General features: G+C 30.8%; 1 protein-coding gene across 2 annotated transcripts in view; it reads left to right on the plus strand.

Annotated features, from left to right (window-relative positions):
* LOC142320102 (uncharacterized) overlaps positions 1–18171 on the plus strand; it is a 179183-nt gene that overhangs the window by 89589 nt on the left and 71423 nt on the right. The window contains exon 1 of one of the 2 annotated variants that reach the window (XM_075357780.1): positions 1320–1445. The exons of the other annotated variant lie outside the window; for it this stretch is intronic. The gene's annotated coding sequence lies outside the window, so the exon portion shown is untranslated. Of the gene's footprint in view, positions 1–1319; positions 1446–18171 lie in introns of those variants that run through there. 2 annotated transcript variants of the gene reach the window in all.

Raw genomic sequence — 18171 nt, forward strand, 5'->3', positions numbered from 1 at the left:
CATGTTCAAATCGTATTCAGTAATCGCCTTAAAAAGTCAAACAGTACTACGTATACTAAAAGTAAAATTACTATAAACGAAATTTACAAAACTAACCTACAGTATTTTGGATTGCAATTTTTCCTTGTTTCGTTCTGTGTATTCTTGCATGGAATCTTCAATTTTGCGCTTTTATTCAAAGATGGATCAGCATCTATAAAAATCTGGATAAGATCGTGGGATAGTTTAATGCCTTCGGTAAGCGTTTTGTCATTTAACTGTTTTTCAGGGATCGTATCTTCTACCTCCTCGCATTCATATTCCACCTGGTCTATTAAATATTTTAATTTCACTACGTAATGTAATGCACGCAAATACGGAAAAATGTTAGCAACGAATATAGAAAAGACATCGCAAAATATTGCACTGCGAATAATGAAATAGCGAATGCGGAAACCGCGAATAAGGAAATTTCACTGTACGTTATGTAATTAATTGTTTTAATATATTTATAAGTTTTCTTTTGTTTCTCTTTTAATTATAATTATCTTAATTCAAAATGCTATGAAATATTTAAAATAACAACAGTTAGTTTCTTGTTGATATCAGAATTTGACTTTGTTAGCGGGAGGGGGAGAGCTACCTGTGGATAATCTAAGATTTGGTTTGTTATTCGGTAATGCTATAAAAAGAATGATCGAATTGTCATTTCGGATAAAATTGGGCATAATTAATTTTTTATCTAAAGAATAGGCGTAAACCCTTTTAAGACTTAAGGCTAGATAATTTGTTTAATTATACTAAGTAATCCTGGTATTATTAAAAGAAAACCAAATTGCGTAATTTTTGATAAATTATATTGGATAACTTATATCTCAAAAGGAGTTTATAAATACTTAGTAGATAAATTAATGAAATAAATTTACCAGTTTAACGTTAATAAAACTGGTTATTAATTTAATTTAATAAATTAGCTGTTTCATTTTGTATTTCTAATTGGTTGTAAGATTAAAAACGGTGTATTATTTAAGTTTATATATATATATATATATATATATATATATATATATATATATATGTAAATACGTATATATACACAAGTCTAGAATTTATAATAAAATGGTGTAACGTATTGCAAAGATGTGTGTAACGTGTCAGCATGTAGTGTAATTTACTGTAATTATAAATTTTCGCACGTATCACAGACCAGTTGAGCAAATAATAATGATCTTAGTAAAATGATTAAATAATTATATATATATATATATATATATATATATAAGTAAGCGTTTTATATCGTATATCGACAGCAATTTATAAGACTATAGTGTAAGAAGTACGTTGTATCGCTAGCTTGATTAGCAACGACACACCATAGCTTATAATTAACTCTATTTAATAATGTAATGTGTGCAGAGGAGGCACAGTTGTTTTCTAATAAAATACGAACGTTGTCGGCTTATTCTGTAAGTAATTCAAAATTAATTGTTTTATTAAACACAAACACATACGTATTCACGGATTTAAACAAAATTAAATTAAAATTAAACGTAGGCGCAAATGCTTTTCGACTTTATTGTTGTTGAGAGGAGTGTTTATTTTTATATTCATAAAGTAGGGGAATCCAGTTTTAACTCAACCTGTTGATATTTTCTATATCATATATTTTTCAATTTTAATGAAAATTTTCAATAAGATTTTTCAGCGAAGGTAGCGTCTCGGCCTTTCATCCGGAAAGGCCGAGACGCCTTTCCGTCTCGGAAAGGCATCTCGGGTCCGTGGCAGTTTCACACACGCTACAAATCGTTCATCCCATCCTCCGAAGCAATACCTAACGGTGGTCTAGGAGGTTAAACAGGAAAAAAAAGGTTTTTAATTTTTGTTTAAAGAGATTTTCAAAATATTTTCCGTTTCAAAACAGTAATTAGTATAGCTATATCCCTTTTAATTTGAAAGATAACCGCTTAATGAATGATGAGATAAAATTTTCAAATCCTCATTGTAATAGATTATATTTTCAAAGAAAACATTTTAAAAAATCCAGGAAAGAATTGTACAGCTCTGACTTCAGAGGGCGTCTTCCCAGTAGACTACGCAGAGATTTTATTGATAGACTTAGAGCTTAAATAATTTCTTACATTCGTTTCGACATAATTTCTACTAATATTTACACGACTGCCCAAAAAGGAGTATAATGTATTTAGGGTGTATGTATGTGTGTTTGTTACATCGTAGCAGCTCAACGGCTGAACCGATATATATGTATGATTTCACGTTGGAATCCTTACGTTACCGGGAGTGTCATAGGCTACATAAATATGTATATAAACATGTACGAGGTGTGTGAGAAAAGTAATGAGACTGTTAACACTGCAAGCGATCTGACAACGCTGTGTCCACCGGTTTGTGCTAGACCGGTTCGTTCATCCCTTCCACATGCTCAGTACGAGTTTCAACTCCGTTCAGCCAACACATTATTTTTGACAGCGCCATCAGTGAAGTTGTGTTTTTGTTATGTGTTACGAAGATGGAGCATCGGAATTTAGAGCGACGTTGTACAATCAAGTTTTGTGTTAAACTTGGGGAATCCGCGAGTGTGACCTTTGAAAAGTTGAAACGGGCCTATGGGGAACATTGTTTATCAAGAGCACAAGTTTTCCGCTGGCATAAAACATTTTTGGAAGGCCGACAACACGTTGAAGATCAACCTCGCTCAGGGAGAACTTCAACTTCAAAATCTGACGAAAACGTTGAGCGTGTGAGGGTTCTTGTGTGATCAGACCGTCGTTTAATAATAAGGATGATGAGTGAATAGTTAAATTTAATTACTTTCCGTACATCAAATTTTGACAGGCGATATGAACATGCGAAAGGTTTGTGCGAAATTGTTGCCGAAAAACCTCACAACGGAACAGAAGGACAAGCGAAGAAATATGTGCGTTGATCTTCTTGAGAGGATTGACAACGACCAAGAATTCTTCAATCGTGTGATCACAGGTGATGAATCCTGGATATTTGAGTACGATCCTGAAACAAAGTGGCAAAGCAAAGATTGGCACACGCCGTCATCTCCTCGACCGAAAAAAAGTCGAATGAGAGCAAATCAAAGATCAAAACCATGCTGATTTACTTTTATGACAGTAGGGGTATCGAGCATAAAGAATTTTTTCCTGCAGGACAAACTGTCAACCAAGCGTTTTACAAAGGTGTCCTTGAAAGGCTCAGAAAAAGAGTGATTCGTGTGAGACCAGACATTGCAGACAAGCGGATGCTTCATCATGACAATGCCTCGTGTCACACGGCCATTTTCATCAGGGAATTTTTGACCTCAAAACGCATTCCTACGGTTCCTCAATCCCCCTATTCACCTGATTTGAGTCCTTGTGACTTTTTCTTTTTCCCCGAAATTGATACATGTCTTAAAAGGACGTCATTTTGGAACTCTGGAGAACATTCAAAAGGCTGTGACCAGTTAAAAGCCCTACCAGTTGAAGCCTTCCAGCGCTGCTACCAGGAGTGGGAACAACGACTCCGCCGGTGTATAGGTGCCCAAGGGAACTACTTTGAAGGGCATAATATTGTTGTTTGAAAAAAATAAAAAGTTTTGGTAAGTAAAGAGTCAGTCTCATTACTTTTCTCACACACCTCGTATGTAAGCTTAGATATATTTAAAAAAATTTGAAAAAAAATTGTACTATATACAAAATTGTCACCCGCACGCATATTGGTAATTATCCGACATTAAAGAGCAACGCATTTTTTTTTGGCAGTCGTGTTTTTTTAATTTTTAATATTTATCTCTTGTATTATGCCAACTGATATCTCTTGCTTACAGAACACCGATTAATTTACATTTTTGATACTCATCGTGCAAAATTTCAAAATTGTATGACAAACCCTTATTGAGATATTTAATTAGTCCTACGTATAAAGTACCCTACCACCCGTTAACCGATCGATTTTTCAAAATAAAATCAAGTTTTTTTTCAAATATGTGAAATATTTTAATTAATAAATTCAAACAATCTTATATTTCATGAAAAAAGAGGGAAGAAAATTTTTTGTCTTCTACTTTTAATTTAGAATCTAATGTAACGGGACACAATACGAATCAATATTGTGTAAGTTACCTAGGAAATATCGAATTAAATTTAAAAAAAATTAATTTACTCTTTAAATAAAAATTTGAGATACTGAATCCATAGCGATTGCATCTCCCCCACCTCATTGAACGATCGCAGCCAAACTTAAACGCATCAATGTCAAACAAAATCATACCTGACATTATAAAACAAAACAATTGCGCTTATTACCTCCCACAATTTAATGAAATTATCCGAATATATAATCGAAGTAACATACTGAAAATGTGATATCGAGTCAAAAAACGGCAAAAAAAGAAATAAGGGATTTTTTACACTTACCCCGTTTTGGGGGTTCAAATAAAACCAAACATAAACTACCTAAGGGGAATTAAATTATGTGAACAAATTTATTTAGCCTTTGAATAATATTTTTAGACACCCAAAGGATCTCCTTCTTCACTATCAATGTTATTTATACAAAAATCAGTGAGCCAAATTAAAAATGAATCGGTGATATTATTACAATAAAATTTCATCATAACGCACTCCCTATCCCACAAAAAAGAAATCTTAGGTAACTTTTTGTTAGTTCCACATTTTTAGTGGAATTTTTTTTTAGTTTCTACAATTTTACATAACGTAGAAAAAACAAAAAACAATCTTGCAAGGTGATTTTGCTGGCAGGAGAGCAGAAAAAATTTTTAAAATCCCGGTTTTTTCATTTTAGTTTATCTAAAAATGTAATGATAATTTTTGTAATAAAACTTCATCATACATTACACCCACGAAAAATAAATTGTTGGTTAATTTTTTTCATATATCATTATTTTCTACTACATAAAAATAAATAACCAACGTCCGGAAAGTATTCAAACTTTGTTGTCGGCTTTTTAAATGTATATTTTTCATTAATAAATTCTATTTTATATGAAAACTCTTCTTGTATTAACTAGCCGGGCTTTTGATCCCTGCTTAACTTCATCTATCCATATATTGAACAACCATAGGCGTTTATAAAGCTGGGGTGCTCGGTAAAACATTCGAGAAGTCCCCACTTCTATAAACAGTATTATACAAAGGATTCTGAAGTTGTTGCTTTATACAATATATAAACACACAAGCCGAAAAGGCTCTCTGCTTTCAAGAATGGAAATTATCTCTCTCTCGCGCTCTTTCTCTCACTCTCTCTCTCTCTCTCTCTCTCTCTCTCTCTCTCTCTCTCTCTCTCTCTCTCTCTCTCTCTCTCTCTCTCTCTCTCTCTCTCTCTCTCTCTCTCTCTCTCTCTCTCTCTCTCTCTCTCTCTCTCTCTCTCTCTCTCTCTCTCTCTCTCTCTCTCTCTCTCTCTCTCTCTCTCTCTCTCTCTCTCTCTCTCTCTCTCTCTGTGTGTGTGTGTGTGTGTGTGTGTGTGTGCGTGTGTGTGTGTGTGTGTGTGCGTGTGTGTGTGTGTGTGTGTGTGTGTGTGTGTGTGTGTGTGTGTGTGTGTGTGTGTGTGTGTGTTTGAAATGTAAGGTAATAATGATGTTACAAATATAACCTCGTATTATAACTATAAACCAGTTGATAGATTACGTTAGTATAATCGTGTAGTTAGTTTGTAAATCTAATAATTAGAATAGTAACAGGTAAAATTGACAAAATTCAGAATGATAACTGTTTATCCGTTACCGTATAACACCAGTAGTTACAAAATCTCATATTAAATTTATATATTCGTTGCCGATTATCGCTGCAGTTAATGTTTATTTATCCTAACATCTGTAACAAATATAATACATGGGCGCAGATTTCCTTTACCAACGGACCTATGAACTGATATATATATATATAAACTATATAGAACCATCTAATCTAATCTGATACTGACGCAACAGTTGTTTGACGATTTTGATATTACTACAAATAATTAACTATGTTTGCATTCATAATTTATTCCATGTATACGAGTATATAATTACGCTAATATTATTGTAAAATGTTTTTGTGCTAATCATTAGATGCATAATTTATGCGTAAATTGTTAATACGAATCCTTTACTCGAACCAAAAATGAATTATTAAAAGTTGAACATTATTTTATTTATTCTCATTACCGATGATAATTAATCCCACGACATTTATTTATTTAATTTTTTTTTTATTATGTATTTTTTTAAATTTGGTTCAGCCTTGAGTATTTTAATATCTGAACCTGATAAAACTAATTATTCTCTACCCCGACCGCAGTTACTCTAATCTCATCGTATCGTTTATTAATATAAATAAACCACTGACGGTATATCCGGTCTTTCATATCACATATTAAAGGATACATCCGATGGCAGAGAAAGGTCTCCCGGTCTGTTGTCAGTCTAAATTATTATTTTATTAATATTTAACTTTTACAGAATTGTGGATATATATAATATATATTAATCCCATCTAAGGGAGAATTTCCTGTTAAATAATGAATTTTTTTAAACTGTTTATTATTTAAAAAGTATTTTTTCACCGAAACGTTTAACTTTTTTTTAAATACACGATACAGAGCGGCGCACAAAATGATCCAACATTTGGTTTTGTTAAAAAAATATTTATTTTAATCGCAATACAGAAAAATAAAATACAACGTGTCTACTATATATCTGGAGATTATGTTCTGCTTACCACATGTTCAACACGACCACCATCACGTCTAGTAACTTCTTTAACGCAAACTTCTATGTATTTAATTACTCAATGGCACATTGAGTATTCCTCGGTTATCTCGTTGCGCGTCGCAATGATAGCACTCACATTCCCATCCCTGTACGAGGATGTTTAGGAAAAAATTTTTCCTTTAAAAATCCCCAAAGAAAATAATCACACGGATTCAAATCAAGACTGTTCAGAGGCCAGATCTGTCCACAAGCAAAACGATTAGGAAATCGGTTTGAAATAATATTTGCTTTAAAAGTTTCACGCTGAAAATCTAAAACAACATTAGTCGTGTGCGATCTGGCTCCATCCTGCATGAACCACTCGTTTTCTAATCGAAACCCTTTTGCAAGAAGCTGAGCAACAACATCATTACGCAGCATATTTATATAACGTTCACTGTTCACTGTCTGTTCAAAAAAGAATGGCCCATTACCCCATGACTTGAGGTAGCGGCTCATACCGTAATTCTTGGAACGTGATACACCTATTCATGAAGCTGTGTAGTTTTTCGGAAGCCCTAAAACGCGCATTTTGTTCATTAACAACCCCGTCTAGCTGAAAATGCCTCATCTGAGAACAAACATTGTTTTAACAATATGTTTTGGTTCACAGTCCAAATGTCATTCTTTGATGTTTGTTGTTAACCGTTAATTTAGGCAACATTGTTATTTTGTACGGATACAAATGCATATAGGTTTTTAAAATTCGCTGCACAGCGCCAAGAAATCCCAACTCGTGCTGCTGATTTTCTTATTGATTTTCCGGGGCTCCTCAGCAAGGCTGCTCTGACAGCTTCGACATTCTGTGCAGAACGAACATCGGTAGGCTGTTCGCTCTTACTCTCAAACCGAACCATCACTATCAAATTTTTCGTAAAGTTTACGTATTGCTTTAAATGCGGGTGAAAACATGCACGAAACCGTCTTTGTGTAAGCACCAAACTTTTCTTTTCATTAAAAAACAAGGCGGTAAACGCTGATCAACAGTCAGTCTTCCTTTGTTAGCCATCTTGGAACGAGACACAAACCTCGCGCTCGGAAAGAGAAAAAACTAATATTCAAAACTGCTGTCACTTCTGCCAACACAAAGAACATTAATAATTATTAACCTTAACAATTATTGCCAAAACAAATGTTGGATCATTTCTTGCGCCACTCTGTATATTTTTATTAAAACAAAAATCTGTCACTAATAATGCTAAAGTATTATGTCATTTCATAAAGCTTATAATTTTATACATTCCAAATGATTAAACTGAACCTTTTTTTTATTATTCTTACAACTTCATTTAACTCGTCGTCGCAAATCGGTTGTTTAACAGCTAATTTTCGAAGTCGACGGTTCTGAGGTTCGAATCCTAGTAAAAAAGGTAGTTGTTTTTATATTGATTTGAGTGCTAAATAGTGGACACCAACGTATTATGGTGATTGGAATTCAATTAGCCACACGTCTCAGGAATGGTCGGTCTGAGTCTGTCCAAAGCTGTACTTCATTTACATGTCATACATATCATCCTTTTCTCATTGGGCCGTAGGGGATTGCTTATTGTACACAAGTTGAACAGATTACAACGAACACATTAAGAAAATAAATAAAAGTAAAATTGTAAACTGTAACTTTATTGTAAAAAACTGAATAGGTTTTATATTAAAAACTTAGAAAAATAATCGAACTACACTTCTACTTACGATTGAAAGGTTTTTTTTTTGCTCGTTGCTTTCCCCACGAGACCACATCACAACGAAGATCGGTAAATAGGTCCCGAAAATCATATCTCAATATAACGCAATATTACTTCACCAAACACTTTTTGAGTTTTTCCTCATAACAGATCCGGTGCTTAGGATGTACTGGTCTCATATCAAACGGAAAATTGTTTATAGATAGAAACATGTTTCCGTTTTTTAAGGACCGACAAGTTATTTAAGGCCTTAAGGACTTTCTTACATTGTTGAATATATTTATTTGTTATACAGGAGTGGATAGTGCAAAATATTTAGGCATAGTGACTGATTCCAAGTTGTCATGGTCAGACTACAGAGTGAAATTAAAGATTAATTAATATTAATCAATATAAATTAATTATATATTATATTAATCAATATTTACCCATGAAAGTAGATTTCAATATGGAATATCAGTGTGCATCCTATTACTCTGTATTAAAATTACTTATAATAAGACAAAAATATATTATGAAAACTATTTCCAAAAAACTTGAACATTTAAATTCTTACCCATCTTTAGGGAATAAAATCTCTTATCCTACCGATACCTGTACTTCTATAAGACGTCTAGTAAATTTTTTATATAAAAAGTGACCAGCAACAAAACAACATTCGTACTGCTTATAACATGACAACGTATATCATCAAAACGCCCAAACTAAAAAAAGAGGTTTTCGTAAATTTTATCTTTTTATCGCATCTTGACTTTTCAATAAAATCCTTGCAGACATCAAAGAACTAAAAATAATTAAAAAATTTAAATCGGCATTAAAAAACTCGAAGAGTATTATACCAAAAATTTATTTTCAAAAATAAGCTAATTTATCGAAGAATTATACGTACTATAGATATAAATAAGGTGATGCAACATGTGTGTTTTCGATTGAAAACAAATCGAGTAACAATGCGGGTTACGTGGTCGATTCAGTTTTTTTCTGTAGGGATCCCATTTTAATAAGACATATTGTTTTTATCCTACTACGAATTCTAGAAGACGAATTCAGTAAGATACGAAACACTACTGAGAATACTATTTAAAAATAAGTTGTCATACATTTTGTTCATCACATCTCTTTTTTTGAGATCTAGTGCATAAATGGTTTACAAATAAACATTTGCTCAACATAAATATGTTTAGGCGTACAGTTGTATGTAGAAAAATGTCTTATACTGAAATATAAAAGAAACTACTTCATGTAGAAAGAAAAATGATCGAATGAAAGTTAAAACTTGACAGAATGTGTTTTGATTTCATTTTTTGCATAGAGTTGAAGACTCTATGCAAATGATGTATATAAATTTTATAAAAATTATCTTATATTGAAATAAAAATGGACCTATGTAGAAGTAAGTGATCAAATTATACGTAAGTAATTAGTTACTGCTAAAAAGCCTATAAATTCGCGGAGATAGAGCGATTTTTTCGCACTCCGCCGATTTGATGTTACGAATTCAGCTTTATTCGCACGCGAATAAACAGCTTCCCCCTCTACGATTACCTCGCGAGCACGCTCTATTTTTCCGCTCATTTTTTCCAACAAGTTTTACATCAATTTTTGGTCTAAAACTTTCACCGTTCGAAAGAACGGTGAAAGTCTTCAATAATAGACTGCGCTTGAAGTGGCCACAGAAAAGTCATTAAAAGCCAAAATAATTACAGTTGCCCGAAGAGTCTTTTATAAACAAATTACAATATCTCAGCAACGAATCGACCAATTTTCTTGCGTAACAACTCATTGAATTTGGAATTCCAAGAACTAACTTTTAAAACAATAAAAATAGTAAAAAAAGTTATTTTTGTAATAAATATTGGATTTGCAAAACACGGTCATTTTAACGGGTTTTTTTTGCAGTAACTAATTAACAAAATTCAACGTTTAAGGGCTTAAAATAAAGATACTGCAAATTTGTACAACTTTTATTCAGATCCTTTTCGCCAAGTTAACCGTGGCCTACACATTGAAAATCCGATTTTTACTACCTTTGAACGGATGGCATTTTGTCGTTAGCGAAAATTTTATCCAGTCGCATATAAATAAGCTATAATTACCCTAATCTGCAACCCCCATTGTACTTCCCTAAACTCTACTACTTTTTAGCAAAAAAATACCTATTGACTGAACTAATACTCTTAAAACTGATTCGTGTACTATTAATGTAGACTAATATTAGTAATAGCAATGTTAGTAAAAAATTCACGCAAAGGTATTTAAAATGTATCTTAACGAAACAAAAGATATTTCAATATCATTTATTCAATTAAACCTGAGTTATCATCTTATATAGAAAACAACCATGAAAATTTTCTTCGTGAAACACGTATTTCCTAACTAACATAACCATCTAAAACTTGTATTAAAGTATTATAGAATACGAGTTAAATGAATATTTCGTTTCATTGTAATAATTTTCAGTAAACAAGATGACAAAACATGTTACGTATCGTTACTACCGACTAAACTTTTTGAAGCAACAACTGTAAAATATAAAGTTTATTTTCTATCTACACGGTTTTACTTTACTATTTTGTGTGTGTGTGTGTTAAAAAGTTTTACCTATTGTTTAATGGTTATCATATTGCCTTATATAATTTTATAACACGTTTATGTTAAATCTCGTTCTATTATTGTAAATTAACGGAAAGCAAGAAAATATAAAAAAAAAAAATATTTAACATCTAAAAACTAGATGGTTATTTCGATTGTTAAACAATCTCCATCAGTAGATTTTAAGGAAAGAGTATTTGAGTATAAATAAATAATATGATTCATTTTTTTTCGAAAAAAAGTCTGAAAAAATATACAATCCATGAAAAAATATAAGGAAGTGGAGAAATAAATCCCTTAAAGGTTCTACAAAAAAATTACCTTTCCGTAAATGCAAAAATAAGTTTCTACAATACAGTAAGTTTTCTGATCAAAACCAGAATCAGACATCAATTCTTTTCAAATGGTTTTAGGAAAAAAATAATTAGATTTTGGACTCTTCAATTAAATAAATTAGAAATCGGCCAAATAATTCCAGTTAAGAAAACAAAAAAAATAAAAATCTACAGTTTAACTTTCGGGGAAAAATTGCCACTTTTAACGCAAAACATCGAAATCGATAAAAATTCATAAAATTTTCTCAAAGAAATAGATGAAAAAACCGATTAAATTTTTTTTTTTTAATGAGAAGTATATCAAATTTTATTTTATTAATAACTTCTGATATTTTTTTTTTCATATATGTATATATATATATATATATATATACTTTTTTATTGTTATTACTGAATTATTATTTATCGTAAAACTTTTTTTACAATCAGAGGTTAATAATTATTTAATTCAATCAATCAATAATTTAAATTTAAAAAAAAAGGAGATGAGGTCTGATTCGAACCGATCCTTAAGATCCAAATGTTTCATTAATTACACTTTTAATTTGGCTATAACTCTGGAACCAATGAAAATAAGTACCGCTTATGATATATCGTTGAAAAGCTCTCAATGAGTGTTTATTACTGCAGTTAAGAAAAAATCCAAAATCCAATTTTTTTTTTTTATTTTGGGATTTTTCGGACACTTTTGATGCAGACGATTGCAATCAGAAGGGGAGATGCACAACTAGATGTTACAACAGTCCTAAATCCAAAATTTCAACATCCTAAGGTTATTCGTTTTTGAGTTATGCGAGATACAAACATACATACATACAGATGTCACGCCGAAACTAGTAAAAATGGATTCAGGGATGGTCAAAATGAATATTTCCGTTGAAATATGAAATCCGAAATTTTTCGCGATCACAATACTTCCTTTATATCTTACAAGGAAGTAAAAATCACCAAATTTGTTAACTCCAACTTCAGAAAATTTCAACAAATTGAATATTTACGAGAAAACGTTCAACAATATAGCCCGGAAAAAATAATAATCGATGAAATAATCAGAAAACTGGAGAATGCGCACGAAATAACTAAACGGATACAACAATACATTTCTACAAAAAAAAAAAAATTACCATAAAATAAGACATCATAGTAAAGTAATTATACCAAAAGTCTTTACGCATCGGAATATTTAAACCTAAACAGTAATGTTTAGGTTATGAGAAATACAAAAATTAGAAAAATGAATTTTAAGAAAAATTTTAGAACTCCTAAAAAGAAAAAGAAATCTGGAAAAAAAAATTTCGTAACATACCAAGAATCTTTCTAAATCGATAAGAATAAAAAGATTAATGTTGGGTGGGTGGGTATCTTTAAGAATAGGCAAAGAAAATATTAAAATTCTTTAAAAAGTAGAAAAATGAACTAACTTGGTTTTCAAAAATCGGAGAAAAAAACCATCAATGACAAACAGATATTTTCAAACTGTTTTTGAATTGTAATCTTGTTTTGGTAAAAACGTAATTTGATAAATGGGATCAACTGTTGCCAAACATTTTTTAAGAATCTTTTTCTAGCTTACACTTTTATTCCTGCATAATTTTTAATGTAAAAAAATGCCATTTGATCAAAGGATCAAATCACACCCAAATTTCTTTACAGAACATTTTGATCTTTTTTGTAATCGTATTCTAAATATGGCGTAATTACGTAATTAATATTTAAAAGCCCCTATGGCATATCTGAAATAAAAGTTTATCAAGGACAAAGCAGGATTAGTTATATAATCTTTTGCTGGGTTTTTAAATATACTTTTTCCGTAGTGTCTGCTGATGATAGTAGTTTAACAACTGAAATGACCATCTAGCTTTAGATTTTAAATAAAAATTTTTAATAAAAAATCTTTTCTTCCTGCTAAAAATAAAATAAATCGTAATTATTTTTTTGTCTTCAGTCATTTGACTGGTTTGATACAGCTCTCTAAGATTCCCTATCTAGTGCCAGTCGTTTTATTTCGTTATACCCTCCTACACCCTACATTCCTAACAATTTGTTTTACATATTCCAAACGTTGCCTGCATGTATAATTTTTTCCTTCTACCTGTCCTTCCAATATTAAAGCGACTATTCCAGGATGCCTTAACATGTGGCCTATAAGTCTGTCTCTTCTTTTAGCTATATTTTTCCAAATGCCTCTTTCTCTATCAATTTGCCGCAACACCTCTTTATTTGTCACTTTTATCCCCCCACCTGATTTTCAAAATTCTCTTGTAACACCGCATTTCAAAAGCTTCCAATCTTTTCTTCTCAGCTACTCCGATCGTCTAAGTTTCACTTCCATATGAAGCTACGCTCCAAACATATACTTTCAAAAATGTTTTCCTGACGTTTATATTAATTTTTGATGTAAGCAAATTATATTTCTGACTGAAAGTTCGTTTCGCCTGTGCTAGCCGGCATTTTGTTTGCTCCTGTTTTGTCCATCTTCAGTAATTCTACTTTCCAAATAACAAAATTCTTTTCTCTTCCTATTTTTATATTCAGTCATCCATCTACATTATTTCTACTATATTTCATTACTTTAGTTTTGTTCTTGTTTATTTTCTTGTATTAATAGTAGTTCTTGCATAAGACTTCATCCCTGCCATTCATTATTTCTTCTAAATTTTTACTCTCGGCTAGAATTACTATATCTTCAGCAAATCGTGGCATTTTTATCTTTTCGCCTTGCTTTGTTACCCCGGATCTAAACTGTTCTTTAGCATCAAATTCAGATCGTAATAAAAAATAAAAAATAATTTTGTTTTCAAGAAAATTACGCACTCTAATTATAAACTGGTTGTATATGAGAGCACGCCCCACGTTTTTCTTTTCAGTCATGCATAAATAGAAATTTATCCATTTTAAAGTCACTCTAAATATAAGTAATTTTACAAGATTGTAATTTGCAATCTGTTAAAAAAAAAAGTACAATACGTATGATATTTTAAAAGTAATTTTCTTGAAAACAAAATTATTTTTACGTTTTAGTACTATTTGTTTTGTTATTTATTTTTTGAAATAAAAACATGTTTTAATTTTTTTATTTTATTTACTATTAAATTAAATGATTAGCGTTCATAAATTTTAGAAGCAAAATTACATTAGTTATAGTAAAATCCGCTTCTACAGCCATCTGATCATTCTTTTTTCTGATTAGCTTCCGGAACCACCGTAAGGTATTACTTCAGAGGATTAATGAGGGTGATATGTAAGAATTTAAATGAAGTGTAGTCTTGTAAAGTCTCAGGTCGACCATTCCTGAAATATGTGGTTAATTGAAACCCAACCACCAAAGAACACCGGTATCCACGATCTAGTATTCAAATCCGTGTATATATGATCCATGTATAATAACTGACTACTAGGATTTGAACCTTAGAACTCTTGACTTCGAAATCAGCTGATTTGTGATGACAAGTTCACCATTAGACCATCCCGGTGGGTACCTGATCTACTTATATTGAATTGACTGTCAAAATCCATCGGATCGATAGCTTCATCTTGTCGATTCAGCTCACTCCTTCAATATGTTCTCATTATATTATACGTAGACATATTCATATATATATATATATATATATATATATATATATATCATAAATATGTCACCCTCATCTCTTTGGGCCGTGGGGAGGAGGCGGTTGCTTGTTGTTCACTATTTGAAAAAAAATGGAATATTGTATTGTACCCGACTTACGTCGCTGTGTAAAATTTCACTACTGTATGACGGGGAAATGAATTTAATTAAGGTGTAAGAATTTAAACAATTGTAAATTTAAGAAATACGTGTAAAAATGTAAATGTAAATGTAAAGTAAGTTTCTCACTTCTTAAAGGTTAAATATTAAATTTTATTAATATATCAGAAAAGTTCAACATCATCGCTGCCAGCTTTTTTTTAATTTCAGTTAATATTGCTATAACTATACATAAATGATATTTCTAGTATGGGCTGTAAACATATATATATATATACAAAGCTTACGTCTTGCATCTTGTAATCATATAAACTAACAAACAACTGATAGTATAAGAAATCTTATTTAAGTTTCTGATTGAAATTGTTTTAACTCTAATAATCTGAATATCTAATTTACATTTAGCTGATTGGATTACGAACTCACTCACACAGACATACACACACAAAAGTACAATGCGAAACATTATACCATTACAATTTCTTGTCATTTTATGGCTTGTATATCCAAATAATTTCAACTTCATTTATAAATTTTATTATATAACACTTTGTTAATTAATTTTGTAGTTGAAATTTGTATCTAAATTATTTAAATTTATCTTAGATATCCTTCAGTAACTAATAAATATTGTCATTAAAATAGATACTGTCATTTGGTACTGATATTTATATAAAAACATGTCTTTAGTGCTTTTTTTTTAAATATATTTACCCTTTTTAATCGACAATATAATAAAAATAAATGTAATATAAAAGTTCTCAAACCGAACATTTGGATTATTTTTTAGGTTTTAACCTTATTCTTCATAAAAGATGAATTGATATCAATTTTGTTTAAATTTTATATAAAAATTTATTATAATGACTTCTCGATAATTTTTTTTAAAGATAACTCGAGTGAACTATTTTTTTAAAGAAAAAACTCTACATTACGAAGTAAATGTCTTAAATATCTTAATAATTTTAACTTTGAAGGTTAATAGTTTTTCTTAATTTAAATCCTTTTAGGATTAGTTTAGTTTAAGTATTATCATTATGGGTAGTTCTGTTCCCAATCGCTGAGTGATCAGTGATTGTTTCAGAATGTTATATTTGCTAGTGACAAAGAAGAATTCTCAACGAAGAAATACTTTCTTCGTTGAGAATACTTTCGCAAAGAAAGTATTCTCAGCGACAAAACCAATGTTAGTTTACGAGAGCCTTATATTACATCCAGGAAGAATCGTCATTTTCTTTAGATGCGGCAGTCAGCTTCATAGGTTCCTTTGGCACGGTACTTAGAAAAAAATAATATTTATCTTCCTGACTCCATAAATGTTATTTCTGATGGTGTTTCATTTATAAATGAAGTTATTTATTATAAGTAATTAAGTAACCCGTGTTAAAATTTTTTATAATTAATGTGGCACATTTCGATAATTTAACCAGGGTCTTAGCTCTGGGCCTTTATCTATTATTATTTTCATCTTTTTTTCGATTTTTCTTACATTGTTTAAAAAAAATAATTATATCACTAGCAGGATCGTGAGATGTAACGGTGACAAGGGCCCTGACATTTACATAAAAACAAATAAATTACCCTTTTTAGCCCTTATAAAAAAATAAGCATAACATGATACATTTAAATCAAAACGTATATATATATAACACTTACAGGTGTAAACGGCCCTGATATTTTCATAGAGAAAAAAATGAAATTGAAAACATTAAACACACAGTAAAACATAAAATAAGCAAAAAGCCTTGACAATCCATTGTAAATTTTAGAAATCTATGTTCGGGTGAAAGTGTCTTCATTTAGAGGATCCTCAGTCAAACATAACTCATACTAAATTTATAATCACATTAATAGTTTGCTGGCATGTAGGTAAGCAACTATTCTTTCTTCTTTGCCATTTCATAAATCAACCGCAAATTATTTCTTAATTCATACCTCTTTCTATGGTGCTCATTAATAGTACACACTTCAAATAGATATTTGACAGTATTTCGTTTATCACGTACACTGCACATTGTTCTTTCTTCGCCTGTGAACAAAAATGAATCTCTTATACTTGTGTGACCGATTCTGAGTCTAGTCACCACCACTTGTTCTCGGCGAGTCAGTTCCGCGTCGCTCTTCAATTTATATGAAAAAATTTTAATCTAAATTTTAAATTATTCCACGTGTTTCTGATAATGTTCGATGATTTTTAACATCTGTAACACGAATAGAGATTATATCCATATTTTCACAAATTAGGGCTATTCTGGGAGCTTTGTCTGTTTACCAGTATGTCCCGGAGTTCATACAAATACACTTCGCTGTTCCCTCCGTTTAATACATACAGACTGGAAGGATGTTTGCGATAAGGACATCCTCTTTGTTCTTGTTCCGAATAGCAGTTAGTGCGCTTAACGAGTCGGAACATATAAGCACTCTCTCTTCGCAGAAATGTTCTGTGTAACATTATTATTGTTATTATTATTATAATACGTGGATTATTAATTTTGTATGTGTTTTGTATATATTTACTTCTTATTCTTTTTTTTACGACGTATGTGGTTTTAAACTGTTTTGTTGCACTTTTACCCAGTCTTGGTCATTCAAGTTTCCTAGAATTTAATTTTCAGTAGGTGGTTCTGGATGACTGTAAGGAAAGAGGTGAAAGCCATACAAAAAAAAGTATTATTATCAGGGACCCCACGCTTTATTTATCTTTATTATTATAATATTAAACCTGAAATTACTGTGATTAGTAAATACCAATAACAGTAAATTGCTTTCCTCTAATTAAACATTAATCTTCTTCTTTGACAGTGATGTACTTTTGTAAAGAATTCTACTGTTTATTGTAACTAATTTATTAAATGAAATTTAATCTTCTCACCATATTTTAAAAAACTATGCTTCCCATAAATATTTTTTTTTTTTTTAATAAAGCAATTTTTTTTTCAATTTAATTTATCTTATTTTTTGCTTTTCAGTAAAATTCATGTTCATTCAACGCTTTAATAAAATTCGCTTTTACTTTATAGTCTTGTATCTTATAAAAATAGATTAATATTAGTTAAATTACTTTTGACCGAATATTTTTGTATCACATTTTAT

This window comes from Lycorma delicatula, chromosome 2 (assembly GCF_047948215.1).
Source record: "Lycorma delicatula isolate Av1 chromosome 2, ASM4794821v1, whole genome shotgun sequence".
Classification (NCBI taxonomy): Eukaryota; Metazoa; Arthropoda; class Insecta; order Hemiptera; family Fulgoridae; genus Lycorma; species Lycorma delicatula.